General features: G+C 47.0%; 1 long non-coding RNA gene across 1 annotated transcript; it reads right to left on the reverse strand.

Moving 5' to 3' along the window:
- Nucleotides 1-2,303: 2,303 nt before the first annotated feature.
- LOC113509065 (uncharacterized) lies at nucleotides 2,304-6,894 on the reverse strand. The gene is made up of 5 exons (XR_004853097.1): nucleotides 6,295-6,894; nucleotides 4,889-5,111; nucleotides 3,884-4,235; nucleotides 3,173-3,404; nucleotides 2,304-3,065 (listed from the first exon to the last, which is right to left on the reverse strand). It is a non-coding gene; the product is annotated as an uncharacterized lncRNA (long non-coding RNA).
- Between the last annotated feature and the right edge of the window lie 15,815 nt (nucleotides 6,895-22,709).

Below are 22,709 nucleotides of genomic sequence, written 5' to 3' on the forward strand. Positions count from 1 at the left end.
GAAATTCAACGGTTGCTACGCCCTTTTCGTAATAGATCATGGTAAAAAACACGTCACTTTTATTGACTTTGCACCTATTCAAGATTGGTGTAAGCATATGCCATACAAGAGGTTCGCAGAAGCGATTATCATCGCTTCAAAGAAATATAAGATTGCCTATAACAAGAAACGTACTGGATGGACAGAGGATATTTTTAAGTGGCAACATACAATTCAACCTGGTGTTCCAATTGACTTAAAAGAGTATTTTCTCCATACCATCTTCTTAGCAATTTCATTTTTTCCTATGATTTCCATTGTATATAACTTAGTTGGCAAAACATTATTTTATAGGCTTACACCAGCTACCTTATCCTACAAGCTATGGTCATGTGGGAAAATGATAGTCCAATGAAATTTGTTAGGGTGAGTGGAGTACGTTCCTTTCATATTCAAACATACATTCCAATTAAATAATAAAAAATTGACGTTTTATTCTCTTATATGTCTTATGTGTAGGATGCAAAGGTTCTTCGGAGGAACTTTATTATTGAACTGTTAAGTTACGAGGAAAATTCGTGCAGATATGCCATCCCGACAAATATACAACAGAGAGTTAACAATATTATTAAAAAAGATTAGATTAGTGTACAAGTTGTCAACATATTTACTTATGATTAAGCATTATATATTTACTCTTTATAAACTATTTGTGTGATTCCATTTCAATCTATTTGGGTAGACTTATTTATATCGTTCTATATCTATGTTTAACAATCACATATTTTGTCGTCACTATTGTACTTACGCCGCACGTCGTCAGGACCCTAAGTCTATGAAAGGGTCGCAATTTGTATTCTGTGGCATCGCACGGGCACGTTCCTAGTATATATACTACGTGCGTTTTTAGTGGTTTTCGATGGACCCTAATTAAATGGGTCATGCCCTGCCGGACCGTATGCCTGAGTTGAGGTCCAAACAGAACTCACACATTGTGTGTCGTGCTGGTCTAGACCCACAATTAATTTGGTCCGTAACAGCCTTGGATTTTGCCTCCAATTTCGTGCTTTAGGCCAGCCCGTTAGACACATCCTAATGTGCATCAGTACATGTATAAGTTTAATGGATTGTTACATCACAAATAGACCGTGAGAAACCAGCAAAGACCAACACGACAAGAAGTTATATACAACGCAGCGCTCCTACATATTACTACCACCCTAGTTGAAGTAGAACAACCGATGGATGGAGCGTATAGGTGTACATTCGGGCCGCCCGGCCCGGCCCGGCCCAAGCCCGAAAAGGCCCGTAATGTTTGAATTTCGGGCCGGCCCGGCCCGTTTGAATTTCGGGCCGTGCCGGGCCGGCCCATGGGCCTCGCCCTCGGCCCACGGCCCGGCCCGTAATTGCTTAAACGTGCCGGGCTTATTTCGGGCGGCCCGAAATTATAAAAGCCCGAAATTCAATTTTTGGCCCGAAATTCACATTAGGGCCCGAAATTCAATTTTTGGCCCGAAATTCAGTTTTTGGCCCGAAATTCACATTAGAGCCCTAAATTCAAAAAAATAATAAAACAAAGATAAGACAAATAAATTTGAACAAAATTAAACTTAATATTTGTATTAAAGTTACCACAGCTATGCAATGACTACCTCGTTTATAAATCATTTTGTTAGAAGAAAAAAGAGTATAATCATCTCTATACAAAGTTCGTAAGTTCAGTTTATTGTCTAATGTTCATAACAAAAGTAAAATTACATCACACACTCTAATTCAAAGATACAAAAAACATCTAACTAGCATTATCTCTAGCTTTGTGTTTTTTTATCAAGTATATGGAAGTGTGGAATGAAGTGTGTTTTAATAAATATATGGGCCTTTTCGTGCCTTTATATGGGCCTTTTCGTGCCTGCCTTAAACGGGCCGTGCTCGTGCCCGCCCATGGGCCGTGACCTCGGCCCAAACCCGGCTCGATATAACGGGCCGTGCCGGCCCGGCACTAAATTATTTCGGGCCGTGCCGTGCCTGGGCCGTGCTTTTTTTTCCGTGCTTCGGGCCGGCCCATCAGGCCCGGCCCAAATGTACACCTATAATGGAGCGCAGCTAAAGTAGAACAGTCATGAGACCAATTTTATATTTTGATATTTTATTTTTTTATATTTTTTATTAAACATTTAAGATGAGTTGGCTCTTGAGTGCTTGTTTGGAAATAATTAAGAGTAATGGATGTATTGCGGGTGCCAAATTCTTTACTATGCATTAAATAGTAAAGGATTTAGGATTCTGATACTCTTGCTCATAAATATGTCTTAAAAGAATTAAAATGGCTTGAAGAGAACGGTAACGGTATTTTTTCATCTTTGCAAGTTACTACTTCAGAATACATATCTCGTCATTTATATCACGCACACTTGTTAGACCTTTTCTTTCTGTGCTCTCGTCAGGATACGAACGTACCACGTGTCAAAAATAAAAGTCTTCTCTATGACGTCAGCCAGACACCCGGGCCCCAATGCAACGAAGCTACACTCCCTACACCGTGCACGCTTCGTCCTGCACCTTGCCGCCGGCGGCGTCCACATCGAGCCGCCCGCTCTCCTCAGCGTCGTAGCTGGCGTGCACGCTGTAGAGCACGTAGACGAGCAGCGCGGCGGCGGAGAAGATGGCGAAGCGGACGTAGGAGGGGCGGTCCAGCGAGCCGAGCAGGAAGACGTTGAGGAAGACGGAGGCGGCGGGCACCCATGGCATCCCGGGGACGCCCCACAGCTGGGGCGAGCGCGCCTGCGGCACCAGCGCCTGGAACGCGGCGACCGCGGCCGCCGCCAGCGCCGCGCACGCGGCCAGGAGGCCCGCGCGCAGGCCCCGCGGCTCGGGCGGCGCCAGCTTCCAGGCCAGCGTGAACGCGAGCGCGGCCAGCGAGAAGACCAGGAGGAACGCGAGCGTCGGCCACGTGGCCCCGGCCCCGGCGTAGCGGCGGTACACGACAGCGTTGGCCACCATGTAGAAGACGAAGAGCGTGCCGATGCAGACCAGGTTGAGCAGGATGTCCAGCTCCGTGAACAGCGCCAGCGCCGCCGTGAAGAGGCCTGCGTGCATGCACGTACGTATTCGTGCAGCAAGTCAGCCGCCGGCCGGCGTCGTCAAGGGTCGGTGAAGACGTCGGATTTATTATTAGGAATAACGCTGTCCGTACCGAGGAAGGCGGAGGCGTTGACGGGGGTGGCGGTGCGGGGGTTGACCCGGGCGAGCCACGCCGGCATGACGCCGGAGCGGCCGATGACGCACAGGTACCGCGCCTGCCCCAGCATGGCCACCATGAGCGAGGTGAGGATGCCGAGGCTGGCGCCGGCGCCGACCACGTTGGACACCCACGCGCACCGCTCCCGCCCCTTGAACGCCCCCGAGAACGGCGCCTCTGGGTCAATCTGCAGTCAGCGCACATGCACAGCATCACCAGACCAGAAGAAAGAAACGTTCAGACAACGATCGGAGAGCAGACCAGGTGGTGAAAATTAAATACTGAAAAAGAAAGAACTGTCACTGTTATCCATGTCACGATCGCCTTTTTCTTTCTTCTTCTCTTCTGCTAGGACTAATATTTACTGACAGTAAGTACAAAAGTGGATTCGCGGCCGTCGGTCCAGGAGAGTTTGGGATCGGGACGTACGGCAGATTCATTTCATCCCCCCACCCAAATCAACATCCCATACAATCCCAGAAAAGAAGAAGAAGCTGAGGCGGACAAACAGAAGCGGGTGCCGGAATCAGATGCAGCTAGCTGCGGTGGCAACCTACGCAACCAAAGATGAGCTCTAAATATAGCAGCCCTATTCGGCAGGATCTCGGCATCTCTTCAAAGTCAAGTTTCAGAGAGCATAACAGAGCAGAGAGAAGGAGTACCGACCGCGTCGTAGGGGAGGAGCATGGACATGGAGGCGGCCATGAGGCAGTAGAGCACGGTGACGACGACGACGGAGCCGGACACGCCGGCGGGGATGTCGCGCGCCGGCCGCTGCACCTCCTCCGCCATGGTGGACACGGCGTCGTACCCGATGTAGCTGAGGTACACCATGGCCGCGCCGTTGAACACGCCCGCGGCGCCGTGCGGGAAGAACCCGCCGGGGCTGCGCGCCGGGTCCGCCGGCCGCGTCAGGTTGCGCGCGTCGCCGTGCCGGAACCCCATCCCGATCACGAACAGGATGAACGCCACGTGCACCGCCGTCAGCGCCAGGTTCACCGCCGAGCTCTCCTTGGTGCTGCGCGCCCGCCGTTGAGAGCAGCGAAAGAGATCGGTAACTTGTCAGGCAAGCAAGTGGTGCGTGTGGTTCTTGTACGACGTGAGGTGTAAAGAATGGTTCCATGGTACGAGAATTCGCCGTAATAAAACATTCGATCACGTAACCAAAAAAAGGGAATACAGACAGTACACTGAAAAAAAAAACAGAGACCGACAAGGATTCCTTGCCGCGGATCAAGATCTCCATTTGTGATCGAGCCTAAACCTCACGGAATATTTTTCAGGGACGGGACGGGACGGGACGGGAAGGGAGCAGTGGCAGAGAGAGAGAAAAAATTACACAGAACGACACCGAGAGTGTGGTGCACTTGCTTTGCTTCCGAGTGCTCAGAAACCAGCAGGGGTTTCTTTCCTTCTCGTCGTGCCAATGGAGCAGAGGCAGCTCGCCAATGGAGAGTGACACACGAAGAGGCAGCAAGAGAGACACTTGGAAAACATTAACGAGGGTTCCTTTTCGCGACCACGATAAACTTCTTTTTATATAAAAAAAAAGAAAAGAGAAAAACAAAAGAGTGGAAAACGAAACCCGAGTGCTACGGTGACACAGCAGCGAGCCTGACTGACATCAGGAGAGAGAGAGGACAGGAGCGCGCGCGGCGTACCGTACTGTACCTGTAGCAGATGCAGACGGAGACGAGGAGGATGACGGCGACGGCGACGAGGTCCACCTGGTTGAAGCCCTCGGGCAGGCCGCGCACGGCGATCCGCCACTCGCGGGGCGCGTCCACGCCCACCGCCGTGCCCAGGTACGCCGTGAAGCTGCGCGCCACGGCGGCGTTGGAGAACACGTACTCCATGATCAGGTTCGCCCCCGTCAGGAACGCCGCCAGCTCCCCTGCAGCAACGGCCGCCATGTCAGTACGGCAAAATGCCGGGCGGTTTTGATCTCCTGATGACGACGGAGGGACACGGTCACGGTGCCTGCGAAAATGACCGTGGCCTTGTCCTTCACCTTCAGCCCGGTCTCCGTCCCCGTCCCCTGCGGATTGTGGGCGAAAAGGGAAAGGCCGTTTGGGCCCGTGATCAAATCTGTTGGACGTCGCCGTCGTCCAAGGCCCCCCTCCCCTTTTCTCTCTCTCTCTCTATATATATATATATATATATATAACAATAATGAAAAAGAAACCGTTCGTGACGGATACTGTGTGTAGAGATATAAGCGTAGCAGCCAATTGACGAACCCGGCTCGCCTGCACGTCCTGGCGATCTTATTAGCTCGTGCTCCTCCTCTACTTTTTTTAATGTTTGTTTGTTTGGTTTGATTTGGAACATGCATTAACTATGATTATTTAGGTGTTGAGGCAAAGAGAAAAGGAAACTGAATTAACGGCCGACAAAGCGAAAGACAAAATCAAGATCTGTTTGGAGGGCGAAAAAAGAGAGAACAAATCTATGACTTTTTTTATTTATTTTTTAAGAACGAAAAAAAAGGTGAGGAGTCAAGGAATCCATGGAATGGAAGGAGACGCCGCCAGGACGCCGAGCCAGACGATACCAGCGATCTTTCTTTTCCCTGGATAAAAAAATGGACAAATTGGCATTGTCTCGCGCCGGTTCGTTCGGGAAACGCCGATTTGCGGTTTGGATCCAAAACCAAATTTGGCATGCCGATTACGAACAAACGTGGGTCCAGCTTGAGCGGAGTGCAGCCTTTCTGCTGTTCTGAATGCCGCCGCGTAGCAACTGTACAAACCCAACGAAAGGGAAAGATGATATGTATACCATACCAGAAAGTACACATGCAACAAGATATGCACTACGTCATGGGTTTATTATTTCAAGAAAAAAGTTGTTCCGTGGAAGAAAAAAAGAATAGCCAAAAAAAGGGAGGAAAAATAAACAAATGATATGTTTATTATCGATCGACGTGTGTGTGTGTGTGTGCGCATGTCATCACTCACAGGAGGTCACAGCTCACAGGCAGCTAGCAGCACCGCCAATGCCGCAGACCGCAGCCCGCCCGCAGGAACGGAGAAGGAAACCAACCGACGGCGCGCGGCAAACGAAGGACGACTCACCGAACGTGACGCGGAGGTAGCTGAAGGCGCCGCCGGCGACGGGCATGTCGACGGCGAACTCGGTGTAGCAGAAGGCGGAGAGCAGCGCGCAGAGGCCCGCAATGGCGTAGGACGCGACGACGCCGGGCCCCGCGTAGAGCCTGGCGGCGCGCCCCGTGGTCACGAACACGCCCGCGCCCACCATGCCGCCGAGCCCCAGCCCCACCAGGTCCCACCACCGCAGCGCGCGCGCCATGTCCGCGCCCGACCGCGCCCGCACGCGGCTCATCTCCTCCCCCGGCGCCGTCGCCGCCAGCGCCCGCCGCGCCACGCGCCGCGGGGTCTGCGCCAGCGCGCGCCCGTACGCGCGCCAGCTCGCGAACGACGACGACCCCGTGCCGGTGCCGACGGCGCTCCCGGCGATGGCCCCCGGGCGGTCGTGGTGGACGCCGTCGGACGATGCCAGCGCCGCGCCCTTGTCCATGGCCGCCGCCAAGAACACGCCCGCGAGTCACGACCAGGGGTTTGGTGGGGGTTGGGTTAGGGTTAGTTGCTGGTGGAGCGGTGGCGCGGCGCGACCGATCAGGTTGGTTTGGAGGACGAGGCGTGCAGTGGCGACCTGGCGAGGGAGAGGGGGTTGCGGGAGCGGTATATAAAGAGATCGGGCGGGCAAGTGGGGCGCACGGTTGATGTTTTTTCTTCCATATAGGCATATAGCCATTTTTTAAACAACATATTTGATATGCTCATCTCATTCGATATTGTTATCTTTCCAAGTCCATTGACCTTGTCTTTGCCATTATCATAAAATGTAATGCTCTCAAACTTCTAGTTGCATCAATTGAATTGAACAATCTTTAATCTCCAGTCATATGTTAAGTGCACCACAATTAAACATCCAATGACCTCCTCAAGCCTTGTAAATTACCTATAAATAAAATTAATTTATTTTAGATACCCAGATTTGCCTGGGTCCTCTAAGGTTAGTATTTAGGCTCATTGACACCTGAATTACCTTCTTTTTTGGGCCAACAACAGGCGCACCGATGAATTTGGTCTTGACACCATTAGTACAAATTATAAGCAAATAACAAAAACCAAACTTAATAGCGGATATAACTTTGTTCTTGTTTTGTAATAATGTTGCTTTAAGTATCCAACTTGCTTGCATTTTGAACAAAACCAACCATTATTTTTCACAGAACTAGTTTTTTTAGTGACAAATATCGACATACCATTCTTCACGGTGTAGCCTAATCCCTCTTTGCTGAGAAAAAAATCTTTAGCTATCCAAACACTTTATTAAGTGGATCTCACCACCATAGGCTTTACCTAAGGTGTGATTGAGTTTATTTACTTCTTTATTAACCAAATTTAAACCTAATCATTAATTAAAAACTAAAAACTAAGCATAAACCTAAATATTATTACTAACAAACTAAAACTTAAAGATACTAACCAAATATTACTTAAACATGAACATGCCAACGACTCAAAATTCTAACTAAATAACTAATCTGACCATACATCACATGCTACCACATCTAACCAAAATTTTATAACATATTCGATCTATCTAAGATCATTTACATCTCTACTCAAATATATTTTTCCTTTGAACCATAACAACCAAGACTAATCCTCAAATATTTTGTGAAAATAAAAAAATATGAGGGCCTTGACTCCAGTAGACAAAGTTTTAGGAGACTAATTTCTTGTCCTGAAAGCACTAAGACAATAATGAGGAAGAAGAAAGGGATGAGTGAGAAGGCTACCAATAGGATCTATATCCCCAAGCCGCGCTTTTAAGGCCTGTTTGGATCCACGTTGCTAAAGTTTAGAGCTACACTTTCAATAAAACGAGTGCTAAAAGGTGCCAAAAGATATTAGAAATGAAGTCCTAAACTTTAGCGTCTATTAGCATAAGGGGTGTTAAAGTTTAACACGTGGATCCAAACACCCCATTAGTCTATTGTGACTAAAGAAAATGAAGAAAAATTATCTTATGCTGTTTCTAAAAATAGTTTGTTAAGAGGTTTGAAAACGGCACACCTAAGGAATCGCTACCCTTTAATTCATAGCGGTGACTTTGACACTGCTCGCGTACAGTGTCTTTTCTTCTCTCTCTTCGCCAAAAATCTAGCGCACTTTTTGCTCGCCGCTTGCTTGGTGTGGCTCGTCGATGGCAACTGTAACTGCAAGAACAAGAGAACCTTTGTACCCCGACTCTCCGAGAAGGAGGACGTGTTTGTTTCGGCTTTTCTCATCTTCTGACCACCAAAAGCTGCTGCGGACTGCCAAACACTTAGCTTTTCAGTCAGCTTCTATAAAATTTATTTGGTTAAAAACCATTCAAAATCAACATAAACATATAATCGGTTGAGTCGTCGCAACAGTAATAATCCGTCACTTTATAGATCCTGAGCCCCATGACCAACTTTATCTTTTTCCGTATGTAATCCTAATGATACTCAGATTCTCTACACATTCAGATTCTCTCCACATCTAGATTCTCGGAAAAAGCTGGTTAGAAAAAAGCTGAACCAAACAGGCCCAAAATCCCTCGGGCAGGCAGGGGGCAGAGCTCACGTGTGAGTGACGCCGACGACACGGATCCTACCCGCTGACCGCTGCTACTTTATATTTACTGCACCTGCCACTGTGGTACGATTACTCTAAGGAAACAGTATAGCTCGATCGTGGCGCCGCCATTCGCCCGGAAGTGAGCTACGGAGCTCTAAAGACTGTCTGCAGCTGTTTGCTCTAAATTTCTTTCCCTATATCACTTTTTGGGTCACATCATCAATAGTTTATCTCTTACTTTTTCATCTACTACAGTAGTTTCTCCTAAATACTTCCCCTATACCTCACAATAACTATAAAATATTATTTTCTTTACCTACTTTTCATCTACTATCAATTTTTTTCTACTAATAATTGGAGGCATGCACATAGCTACAGTAGAAGGGGAGGAGCCGAACGCACGCTATAGCCGGAGGGAGAGAGAAGGGGACCGCCGCGTGCCCCTGCAGCCGCCATGCAAGGGGAGGGGGCGGGTGCGCGGCAGCCGCTGCGGATAGTCTACGGTTTGCGACAGTTGCGGTGGCGTTGTTTCGTCTACAAGAGCAACTCTAATAGTTAGATTGTCTCTAACAACGTCCTCTAAATTTCATTCCCTAAAAAATATTCTCTATATTTTACGGTGCCCTCTAAAAGATTGTCCTCTATATCTTCCTCATCTCCAACAATATCCTCTAAATTTAGTCCTCTATATTAACAGTGATAACTAAATTCCTAATTCAATTTAGTTTATATCAACATTGCACTGTCTGTCAACTGAAAAATATTATGTACGTATCCATATTAAATTTTAAATTAAGTATTTAAAATTAGAAATTAGTGGTCTGGTAAATTAATTAAGATAACAGAATATAGGAAATTGCATTGTCTAGCTAAACTTTATATTATATTTTTTCTATCGGATGTATAGGAAAACAAAACATGAAAGTTTTTTAAATAAACTTTGTATTGCATATATTTTTTCTATCGAACGTATACGAAAACCAAACAGGCAACACTTCCTGACCAGTGCGCGCGACCGTACGTAAACAACAGTGTATAGCGGGTGGCCGTGTAACTCTACATTTAGCATCTCTGGCAGCGTGTGCTAAATTTACAGGAGCTTATAGCATCCCTTGTTGGAGGCGTATCGGAGGAAGACATCCGCTATATGTAGCGAACAGACTGCTTTGGCGGATCTTGCTGGAGCCAGCCTTATCTAAATAACTCTCTAAATCTTAAATTTTAAAAATAAACAGAAAAATGCTTCTCCAATAGTTCTCTAAATAGATTTGCTAAATTTAGTTACTTACTATCCAACCATATTTAGAGCATTTTCAATAGTAATGTAAATTTTAGCTCTCTAAATCACAGATTTAAGAAGTTGCTAAATAACTTTGGGAGTAAAAAATGTGAGTTCTCTAATAGTTCTCTAAATATAGATTATAGTTTTGTTTTGTATCTATGCACATAAAAACAAATAGCTCACAAATGTCAGCAATCACCTTCATTACTGAAAGGGAATTAGGCTTACACCTAGTTCCTAAATGATTTTGGTGGTTGAATTGCCCAACACAAATAAATGGACTAACTAGTTTGCTCTAGTGTATAAGTTATACAGGTGCCAAAGGTTCACACTTAGCCAATAAAAGACCAAGTATTGGGTTCAGCAAAAGAGCAAAGGGGCAACCGAAGGCACCTCTGGTCTGGCGCACCGGACTGTCCGGTGTGCCACCGGACAGTGTCCGGTGCACCAGAGGACTCCAACTCAAACTCCTCAGCCTCGGGAATTTTCAGAGCCGGCGCGCTATAATTCACCGGACTGTCTGGTGTACACCAGACAGTGTCCGGTGCTCCAAGAGGACGCGGCTCTGGAACTTGGCAACCTCGGGAATTCGCGACGGCTGCTCCGCTATAATTCACCGGACATGTCCGGTGTACACCGGACTGTCCGGTGTACACCGGACTGTCCGGTGTAACAGCGGGGCAACGGCTACTTCGGCGCCAACGGCTACCTGCGGACGCATTAAATGCGCGCCAGCGCGCGCAGAAGTCAGGCACGCCCATGCTGGCGCACCGGACACTCTACAGTGCATGTCCGGTGCGCCACCGGACATCCAGGCGGGCCCAGAAGTCAGAGCTCCAACGGTCAGAACCCAACGGCTTTGGTGACGTGGCTGGCGCACCGGACATGTCCGGTGTGCACCGGACTGTCCGGTGCACCATACGACAGACAGCCTCCACCAACGGTCATGTTTGGTGGTTGGGACTATAAATACCCCAACCACCCCACCATTCATTGCATCCAAGTTTTCCACCTCTCAACCACTTACAAGAGCTAGGCATTAAATTCTAGACACACCCAAGTGATCAAATCCTCTCCAATTACACACAAGGCTTTAGTGATTAGCGAGAGAGATTTGTCGTGTTCTTTTAAGCTCTTGCGCTTGGATTGCTTCTTTTCTTTCTCACTTGTTCTTGTGATCAAAACTCCATTGTAATCAAGGCAAGAGGCACCAATTGTGTGGTGGCCCTTGCGGGGAAGTTTTGTTCCGGGTTTTGATTTGAGAAGAGAAGCTCACTCGGTCCAAGGGATCGTTTGAGAGAGGGAAGGGTTGAAAGAGACCCGTCCTTTGTGGCCTCCTCAACGGGGAGTAGTGAAAGGGAAATGTGCCTTTGGACCATTTCTAAGTATTTTGGTGATTGAGTGCAAACACAAGTGCTTAAATGTGCCCATGGTTGAACAAAGTGCAAATCACAAGTAAAGGTATGTTTCTAAACCTTAGTACATTGGTTTTGTGTACTAATATCTTGTCTAAGTGTTAGAAACAGGAAGAAGAAGAAAAGAAAAGAAGTGGAGAGTGGCTGTGTACAGCCAAAGGCTGTTTCGGGCTGGGGCACCGGACTGTCCGGTGTGCACCGGACAGTGTCCGGTGCGCCAGATCAGCGTGGAGCAAACCAGCCGCTCTCGGGTTTTTCTCCGGCGACTTCGGCTAAAATTCACCGGACTGTCCGGTGTGCACCGGACTGTCCGGTGAGCCAACGGTCGGCCGGGCCAACGGTCGGCCGCGCGATCGGCGCGCGACACGTGGCCGAGCCAATGGTCGGAAAGATACACCGGACTGTCCGGTGTGCACCGGACATGTCCGGTGCGCCAACTGTGCGCAGATCTGCATCAGAAAGCAACGGTCGGATGAGCTTTTTATGGAAACAAATCGGGCACCGGACAGTGTCCGGTGTGCACCGGACTGTCCGGTGCGCCCGACGACAGAAGGCAAGGATAGCCTTCCAGATGTGTTCTCAACGGCTCCTAGCTGCCTTGGGGCTATAAAAGGGACCCCTAGGCGCATGGAGGAAGTAACCAAGCATTCCTACAACCTTTCTAAGCACCAAGACATTGATCTAGCGCATTCGATTCATTGTGATAGCATATAGAGCTCTTGTGGAGTTGTTTACTCTTTGAGTTGTGTTGCGAGCTCTTATTGCTGCTTGTGTGCGTGTTGCTCTGATCTTTTGAAGTCTTGTGTGCGTTGCTCATTCCCTCCCTTGCTCCGTGATTCTCTGTGAACATCTTTTGTAAGGGCGAGAGGCTCCAAGTTGTGGAGATTCCTCGCAAACGGGATTGAGAAAAGAAAAGCAAGAACACCGTGGTATTCAAGTTGATCATTGGATCACTTGAGAGGAGTTGAGTGCAACTCTCGTCCGCTGGGACGCCACAACGTGGAGTAGGCAAGTTTTTGTACTTGGCCGAACCACGGGATAACCACCATGTCATCTCTGTGATTGATTTCTTGTGGTTATTGTGTTTTGACTCCTCTCTAGCCACTTGGCCATACTTGTGCTAACACTTAACAAGTTTTTGTGACTTAAGTTTTGAAGTTTTACAGGATCACCTATTCACCCCCCCTCTAGGTGCTCTCAATTGGTATCGGAGCCGTTCTCTTCAAGAAAGGGACTAACCGCCCGAAGAGATGGATCCTAAGGGGAAGGGAATCGTGATCAACGACAAGGAGAAGGAATCCTTCGTCAACGAGCCCAAAGAAGACAAGCCTACCGACTCCGGCTCGGGCCATAGACGGAGGGAAGGGAAGAAGAAGAAGACAAGGCGCATCAAGGAGATCGTCTACTACGACGACAGCGACGAATCTTCCTCTTCCCAAAAGGACGACGACCACAACGACTACGAGCAAAGGAAACCGGTTAATTCTAACTTTTCCTTTGACTACTCTCGTATTCCGCAAAGTTCAAATTCACATTTGCTTTCCATTCCACTCGGCAAGCCCCCACACTTTGATGGGGAGGACTACGGATTTTGGAGCCACAAAATGCGTAGTCACCTATTTTCTCTCCATCCTAGTATATGGGAGATTGTAGATAGTGGAATGCACTTTAATAGTTCGGATAGTCCTATATTCATTAATGAGCAAATCCATAAGAATGCACAAGCTACTACTGTTCTTCTAGCTTCATTGTGCAGGGATGAATATAACAAAGTGAGTGGCTTGGATAACGCCAAGCAAATCTGGGATACCCTCAAGATCTCTCATGAGGGAAATGACGCTACCTTGCTCACCAAAATGGAGTTGGTGGAGGGCGAGCTTGGACGGTTCGCGATGATAAGGGGCGAGGAGCCAACTCAAACATACAACCGGCTCAAGACCCTTATCAACAAAATAAGGAGCTACGGAAGCACGCGATGGACGGACCACGACGTCGTGCGACTAATGCTAAGGTCCTTTACCGTTCTTGATCCTCATTTGGTGAATAATATTCGTGAGAATCCCAGGTACACCAAAATGTCGCCCGAAGAAGTCTTAGGAAAATTCGTCAGCGGGCGAATGATGATCAAGGAGGCAAGATACGTGGACGACGCCTTGAATGGACCGATCAACGAACCACAACCTTTTGCTCTCAAAGCAACAAGAAGTAAGGAGGCGCTACCTAGCAAGGTGGCACAAATTGAGGCGGTCGGACTTAATGATGAAGAGATGGCTCTCATCATCAAACGCTTCAAGACGGTGCTGAAGGGTCACAAGGGGCAGCCAAGCAAGACCAAGACGAAGGGGAAGCGCTCATGCTTCAAGTGCGGTAAGATTGGTCATTTTATTGCTAACTGCCCCGATAATGACAGTGACCAGGAAAAGGGAAACAAGAGGGAAAAGAAGAAGCATTACAAGAAGGCAAAGGGCGAGGCGCATCTAGGCAAGGAGTGGGACTCGGATTGCTCCTCTTCCGACTCCGACAATGAAGGACTCGCCGCCACCGCCTTCAACAAATCAACCCTCTTCCCCAACGAGCGTCACACATGCCTTATGGCAAGGGAGAAGAAGGTATGTACTCGCAACTCTACCTATGCTTCTTCAAGTGAGGACGAATCTAGTGATGAGGATGAAGTAGATTATTCATGTTTGTTCAAGGGCTTAGATAGATCTAAGATAGACAAAATTAATGAATTAATTGATGCCTTGAATGAAAAGAATATACTTTTAGAAAAGCAAGAGGATTTGTTATATGAAGAACATGATAAGTTTGTAGAGGCTCAAAAATCCCTTGCACTAGAAATTAAGAGAAATGAAACGCTTGCTTGTGAAGTGTCAACATGCCATGATTCTATTTCTAACTTAAAGAGCATAAACGATGATTTAAATGCTAAACTAATAGAAGCAAATAAATCCAACTCTTGTGTTGAATATGTTGAAATTTGCACTAGGTGTAAGGATATTGATATTAATGCTTGTAGCGAACACTTAGTTTCTATTTCAAAATTGAATGATGAATTAGCTAGTCTTAATGCTCAACTTAAGACTAGCAAGAGTAATTTTGATAAACTAAAATTTGCTAGGGATGCCTACACGGTTGGTAGACACCCCTCAATTAAGGATGGGCTTGGCTTCAAGAGAGAAGTCAAGAACTTGACAAGCCATAAGGCTCCTATCTCCGCCAAGGAGAAAGGGAAGGCTCCTATGGCTAGTAGCACTAAAAAGAACCATGCTTTTCTGTATCATGATAAAAGTGCTTATAGGGGTTATAATGCTTATGATGATTTTGATGCTCATAGTTCTTCCTTTATGCATGGTAGAAATATGTCTAGGAAAAATGCTATGCCTAGAAAGAATGTTATTCATGCTCCTAGGAAAGTAGTGAATGAACCTTCTACAATTTATTGTGCTTTAAATGCTTCCTTTGTTATTTGTAGAAAGGATAAGAAAATTGTTGCTAGGAAGTTAGGGGCAAAATGCAAGGGAGACAAAACTTGCATTTGGGTCCCTAAGGATATTTGCACTAACCTTGTAGGACCCAACATGAGTTGGGTACCTAAGTCCCAAGCCTAAATTTGCCTTGCAGGTTTATGCATCCGGGGGTTCAAGCTGGATTATCGACAGCGGATGCACAAACCATATGACGGGGGAGAAGAAGATGTTCACCTCCTACGTCAAGAATAAGGATTCCCAAGATACAATTGTATTTGGTGATGGGAATCAAGGCAAGGTAAAAGGGTTAGGTAAAATTGCAATTTCAAATGAGCACTCAATTTCTAATGTGTTTTTAGTAGAGTCTCTTGGTTATAATTTGCTATCTGTTAGTCAATTATGCAACATGGGGTATAACTGTCTATTTACAAATGTAGATGTGTCTGTCTTTAGAAGAAGTGATGGTTCACTAGCTTTTAAGGGTGTATTAGACGGCAAACTTTATTTAGTTGATTTTGCAAAAGAAGAGGCCGGTCTAGATGCATGCTTAATAGCTAAGACTAGCATGGGCTGGCTGTGGCATCGCCGCTTAGCACATGTAGGGATGAAGAACCTTCACAAGCTTCTAAAGGGAGAACATGTGATAGGTTTGACTAACGTACATTTCGAAAAAGATAGACCTTGTGCAGCTTGTCAAGCAGGTAAACAAGTGGGAGGAGCGCATCACAGCAAGAATGTGATGACCACTTCAAGACCCCTGGAGTTGCTGCATATGGATCTCTTCGGACCCGTCGCCTATCTGAGCATAGGAGGGAGTAAGTATGGTCTAGTTATTGTTGATGACTTTTCCCGCTTCACTTGGGTGTTCTTTTTGCAGGATAAGTCTGAAACCCAAGGGACCCTCAAGCGCTTCCTCAGGAGAGCTCAAAATGAGTTTGAGCTCAAGGTGAAGAAGATAAGGAGCGACAACGGGTCCGAGTTCAAGAACCTTCAAGTGGAGGAGTTCCTTGAAGAGGAAGGGATCAAGCACGAGTTCTCCGCTCCTTACACACCACAGCAAAATGGTGTGGTAGAGAGGAAGAACAGGACGCTCATCGACATGGCGAGGACGATGCTAGGAGAGTTCAAGACCCCCGAGTACTTTTGGACGGAAGCCGTAAACACGGCTTGCCACGCCATCAACAGGGTCTACCTTCATCGCCTCCTCAAGAAGACGTCGTATGAGCTACTAACCGGTAACAAACCCAATGTATCCTACTTTCGTGTATTTGGGAGCAAGTGCTACATTCTAGTGAAGAAGGGTAGAAATTCTAAATTTGCTCCCAAAGCTGTAGAAGGGTTTTTGTTAGGTTATGACTCAAATACAAAGGCGTATAGAGTCTTCAACAAATCATCAGGTTTGGTTGAAGTCTCTAGCGACGTTGTATTTGATGAGACTAATGGCTCTCCAAGAGAGCAAGTTGTTGATTGTGATGATGTAGATGAAGAAGATGTTCCAACGGCCGCGATACGAACCATGGCGATTGGAGACGTTCGGCCACAGGAACAAGATGAACGAGATCAACCTTCTTCCTCAACTATGGTGCATCCCCCAACTCAAGACATTGAACAGGTTCATCAACAGGAGGCGTGTGATCAAGGGGGAGCACAAGATGATCATGTGATGGAGGAAGAAGCGCAACCGGCACCTCCAACCCAAGTTCGAGCGATGATTCAAAGGGATCATCCCGTCGACCAAATTCTGGGTGATATTAGCAAGGGAGTAACTACTCGATCTCGATTAGTTAATTTTTGTGAGCATTACTCCTTTGTCTCTTCTATTGAGCCTTTCAGGGTAGAGGAGGCCTTGCTAGATCCGGACTGGGTATTGGCCATGCAGGAGGAACTCAACAACTTCAAGCGCAATGAAGTTTGGACACTGGTGCCTCGTCCAAAGCAAAATGTTGTGGGAACCAAGTGGGTGTTCCGCAACAAACAGGACGAGCACGGGGTGGTGACGAGGAACAAGGCTCGACTTGTGGCAAAAGGTTATGCCCAAGTCGCAGGTTTGGACTTTGAGGAGACTTTTGCTCCTGTGGCTAGGCTAGAGTCAATTCGTATCTTGCTAGCATATGCCGCTCACCATTCCTTCAGGTAGTACCAAATGGATGTGAAGAGCGCTTTCCTCAACGGGCCAATCAAGGAGGAGGTATACGTGGAGCAACCCCCTGGCTTCGAGGATGAACGGTACCCCGACCATGTGTGTAAGCTCTCTAAGGCGCTCTATGGACTTAAGCAAGCCCCAAGAGCATGGTATGAATGCCTTAGAGACTTTTTAATTGCTAATGCTTTCAAGGTTGGGAAAGCCGATCCAACTCTTTTTACAAAGACATGTGATGGTGATTTGTTTGTGTGCCAAATTTATGTCGATGACATAATATTTGGTTCTACTAACCAAAAGTCTTGTGAAGAGTTTAGCAGGGTGATGACGCAGAAATTCGAGATGTCGATGATGGGCGAGTTGAACTACTTCCTTGGGTTCCAAGTGAAGCAACTCAAGGACGGCACCTTCATCTCCCAAACGAAGTACACGCAAGATCTGCTAAAGCGGTTTGGGATGAAGGACGCCAAGCCCGCCAAGACTCCGATGGGGACCGACGGACACACCGACCTCAACAAAGGAGGTAAGTCCGTTGATCAAAAAGCATACCGGTCAATGATAGGTTCTTTGCTTTACTTATGTGCTAGTAGACCGGATATTATGCTTAGCGTATGCATGTGTGCTAGATTTCAATCCGATCCTAAGGAGTGTCACTTAGTGGCGGTGAAGCGAATTCTTAGATATTTGGTTGCTACGCCTTGCTTCGGGCTCTGGTATCCAAAGGGGTCTACCTTTGACTTAGTTGGATACTCAGACTCCGACTATGCCGGATGTAAGGTCGATAGGAAGAGTACATCAGGGACGTGCCAATTCTTAGGAAGGTCCCTGGTGTCATGGAACTCTAAGAAACAAACCTCTGTTGCCCTATCCACCGCTGAGGCCGAGTACGTTGCCGCAGGTCAGTGTTGCGCGCAACTACTTTGGATGAGGCAAACCCTCCGGGACTTTGGCTACAATCTGAGCAAAGTCCCACTCCTATGTGATAATGAGAGTGCTATCCGCATGGCGGAAAATCCTGTTGAACACAGCCGCACAAAGCACATAGACATCCGGCATCACTTTTTGAGAGACCACCAGCAAAAGGGAGATATCGAAGTGTTTCATGTTAGCACCGAGAACCAGCTAGCCGATATCTTTACCAAACCTCTAGATGAGAAGACCTTTTGCAGGCTGCGTAGTGAGCTAAATGTCTTAGATTCGCGGAGCTTGGATTGAATTGTAGCATACATGTGTTTATGCCTTTGATCAGGTTCATTCTGCATTCTGTTGCTTATTGTGGTGCTCAAGTTGTACAAACACTCCCTGGACCTCACAAGTCCGTTGCAAAGTGATGCACATGTTTAGGGGGAGATGTGTTACAACTTGACCCTTTGAGACTAACCATTTGCTTGAGTGTGCTTGATTTAGTCTCGAAAGTGGATTGAAAGGGAAAGGTGGACTTGGACCATGAAAGACTTCCACTGCACTCCGATGAGAGGGTAACTTATTCCAAGTTCATCTCTATGATCTTATTGTCTTTGTACTCTTAATTGAAGACTTTGGTGAGGCAATGGGGTTAAGAGGCCAAGCTTAATCCCGTTTTGGTGCTTGATGCCAAAGGGGGAGAAAATAAAGGCCAAAGTGATAAATGGATCAGCTACCACTTGAGAGATTTTGAAAATAGTAGAATAGAGTTTTTGTTGTGTCAAAAGCTTTTATTGTCTTTTATTGTCTCTATTGTCAAAAGTTGGCTTCTTGTGGGGAGAAGTGTTGATTATGGGAAATAGGGGGAGTTTTTGATCAATCTCTTTTGGAATGACTCTCTTTATGCCTCAACATGTGTGTTTGACATAGAAATAGAGATTTGAGTTTGATTTGCAAAAACAAACCAAGTGGTGGCAAAGGATGATCCATATATGCCAAAATGAATCAAATTTATTTTACTTGAAGTGATTTTGCACTTGTTCTAGTTGCTTTATGTTGTGTTGGCATAAATCACCAAAAAGGGGGAGATTGAAAGGGAAATGTGCCTTTGGACCATTTCTAAGTATTTTGGTGATTGAGTGCAAACACAAGTGCTTAAATGTGCCCATGGTTGAACAAAGTGCAAATCACAAGTAAAGGTATGTTTCTAAACCTTAGTACATTGGTTTTGTGTACTAATATCTTGTCTAAGTGTTAGAAACAGGAAGAAGAAGAAAAGAAAAGAAGTGGAGAGTGGCTGTGTACAGCCAAAGGCTGTTTCGGGCTGGGGCACCGGACTGTCCGGTGTGCACCGGACAGTGTCCGGTGCGCCAGATCAGCGTGGAGCAAACCAGCCGCTCTCGGGTTTTTCTCCGGCGACTTCGGCTAAAATTCACCGGACTGTCCGGTGTGCACCGGACTGTCCGGTGAGCCAACGGTCGGCCGGGCCAACGGTCGGCCGCGCGATCGGCGCGCGACACGTGGCCGAGCCAACGGTCGGAAAGATACACCGGACTGTCCGGTGTGCACCGGACATGTCCGGTGCGCCAACTGTGCGCAGATCTGCATCAGAAAGCAACGGTCGGATGAGCTTTTTATGGAAACAAATCGGGCACCGGACAGTGTCCGGTGTGCACCGGACTGTCCGGTGCGCCCGACGACAGAAGGCAAGGATAGCCTTCCAGATGTGTTCTCAACGGCTCCTAGCTGCCTTGGGGCTATAAAAGGGACCCCTAGGCGCATGGAGGAAGTAACCAAGCATTCCTACAACCTTTCTAAGCACCAAGACATTGATCTAGCGCATTCGATTCATTGTGATAGCATATAGAGCTCTTGTGGAGTTGTTTACTCTTTGAGTTGTGTTGCGAGCTCTTATTGCTGCTTGTGTGCGTGTTGCTCTGATCTTTTGAAGTCTTGTGTGCGTTGCTCATTCCCTCCCTTGCTCCGTGATTCTCTGTGAACATCTTTTGTAAGGGCGAGAGGCTCCAAGTTGTGGAGATTCCTCGCAAACGGGATTGAGAAAAGAAAAGCAAGAACACCGTGGTATTCAAGTTGATCATTGGATCACTTGAGAGGAGTTGAGTGCAACTCTCGTCCGCTGGGACGCCACAACGTGGAGTAGGCAAGTTTTTGTACTTGGCCGAACCACGGGATAACCACCGTGTCATCTCTGTGATTGATTTCTTGTGGTTATTGTGTTTTGACTCCTCTCTAGCCACTTGGCCATACTTGTGCTAACACTTAACAAGTTTTTGTGACTTAAGTTTTGAAGTTTTACAGGATCACCTATTCACCCCCCCCCCCTCTAGGTGCTCTCAAGTAGGTTTGCGAGAACTGAACCTCGGTAAAATGCGAGAACCGAACCTCGGTAAAACAAATCCGCGTGTCACACTTCTTATTTCCTTGCGAATTTGTTTTGCACCCTCTCTCTCGGACTCGATTATATTTCTAACACTAACCCGGCTTGTAGTTGTGATTATTATTGAGAATTTCAGTTTCGCCCTATTCACCCCCCTTCTAGGCGACTATCAATTGGTATCAGAGCCCGGTGCTTCATTAGAGCCTAACCGCTCGAAGTGATGTCAGGAGATCACGCCAAGAAGGAGATGGAGACCGGCGAAAAGCCCACTACAAGCCACGGGAGCACTTCATCGGAAGAGTCCCGCACCAAGAGGAAGGAGAAGAAGAAGGACTCCTCCAAAGGGAAAGAGAAGAAATCTTCTTCACACCACAAAGAGAAGGAGAAATCCTCTTCCCACAAGTCGCATCGGAGTGGGGACAAGAAAAAGAGGATGAGGAAGGTGGTCTACTACGAGACCGATTCTTCATCGGCATCCACCTCCGGCTCCGACGCGGCGTCCGTCACTTCTAAGCGCCAAGAGCGTAAGAAGTATAGTAAGATTCCCCTACGCTACCCTCGCATTTCTAAACATACACCTTTACTTTCCGTTCCATTAGGCAAACCACCAACTTTTAATGGTGAAGATTACGCTTGGTGGAGTGATTTAATGCGATTTCATCTAACCTCGCTCCACAAAAGTATATGGGATGTTGTTGAGTTTGGTGCACAGGTACCATCCGTAGGGGATGAAAACTATGATGAGGATGAAGTAGCCCAAATCGAGCACTTCAACTCCCAAGCCACAACCATACTCCTCGCCTCTCTAAGTAGAGAGGAATACAACAAGGTGCAAGGGTTGAAGAATGCGAAGGAGATTTGGGATCTACTCAAGACCGCGCACGAGGGTGATGAACTCACCAAGATCACCAAGCGGGAAACGATCGAGGGGGAGCTCGGTCGCTTCCGTCTTCGCCAAGGGGAGGAGCCACAAGATATGTACAACCGGCTCAAGACCTTGGTGAACCAAGTGCGCAACCTCGGGAGCAAGAAATGGGATGACCACGAGGTGGTTAAGGTTATTCTTAGATCACTCATCTTCCTTAACCCCACTCAAGTTCAATTAATTCGTGGTAATCCTAGATACACACTAATGACTCCCGAGGAAGTAATCGGGAATTTTGTAAGCTTTGAGTATATGATCAAGGGCTCGAAGAAGATCAACGAGCTAGATGATCCCTCCACATCCGCGGCACAACCAGTCGCATTTAAGGCGACGGAGGAGAAGAAGGAGGAGTCTACACCGAGTAGACAACCAATCGACGTCTCAAAGCTCGACAACGAGGAGATGGCGCTTGTCATCAAAAGCTTTCGGCAAATCCTCAAGCAAAGGAGGGGGAAGGATTACAAGCCCCGCTCCAAGAAGGTTTGCTACAATTGTGGTAAGCACGGTCACTTTATAGCTAAATGTCCAATTTCTAGTGACAGTGACAGGGGTGATGACAAGAAGGGGAGAAGAAAGGAGAAGAAGAGGTACTACAAGAAGAAGGGCGGTGATGCCCATGTTTGTCGGGAGTGGGACTCCGACGAAAGCCCTAGCGACTCCTCCGACGACGAGGACGCCGCCAACATCGCCGTCACCAAGGGACTTCTCTTCCCCAACGTCGGCCACAAGTGCCTCATGGCAAAGGACGGCAAAAGGAAGAAGGTTAAATCTAAATCCTCCACTAGATATGAGTCCTCTAGTGATGATAATGCTAGTGATGAGGAAGATAATTTGCGTACCCTTTTTGCCAACCTTAACATGGAACAAAAAGAAAAACTAAATGAACTAATTAGTGCCATCCATGAGAAGGATGATCTCTTGGACTCCCAAGAGGACTTCCTAATCAAGGAAAATAAAAAATATGTTAAGGTTAAGAATGCTTATGCTCTAGAGGTAGAAAAATGTGAGAAATTATCTAGTGAGCTAAGCACATGCCATGACACTATTGCCAACCTTAGAAATGAAAATGCCAAATTAATTGCTAAGGTTGATTCTCATGTTTGTAATGTCTCAACTTCCAATTCTAGAGATGATAATGTTGATTTACTTGCTAGGATTGATGAGTTGAATGTTTCTCTTGCTAGCCTTAGATTTGAAAATGAAAAATTGCTTGCTAAGGCTAAAGATTTTGATGTTTACAATATTACTATTTCTAACCTTAGAAGTGAGAACGATATATTACATGCTAAGGTTGTAGAATTAAAATCTTGCAAACCCTCT

Source organism: Zea mays, chromosome 10 (genome assembly GCF_902167145.1).
Source record: "Zea mays cultivar B73 chromosome 10, Zm-B73-REFERENCE-NAM-5.0, whole genome shotgun sequence".
Lineage (NCBI taxonomy): Eukaryota > Viridiplantae > Streptophyta > Magnoliopsida > Poales > Poaceae > Zea > Zea mays.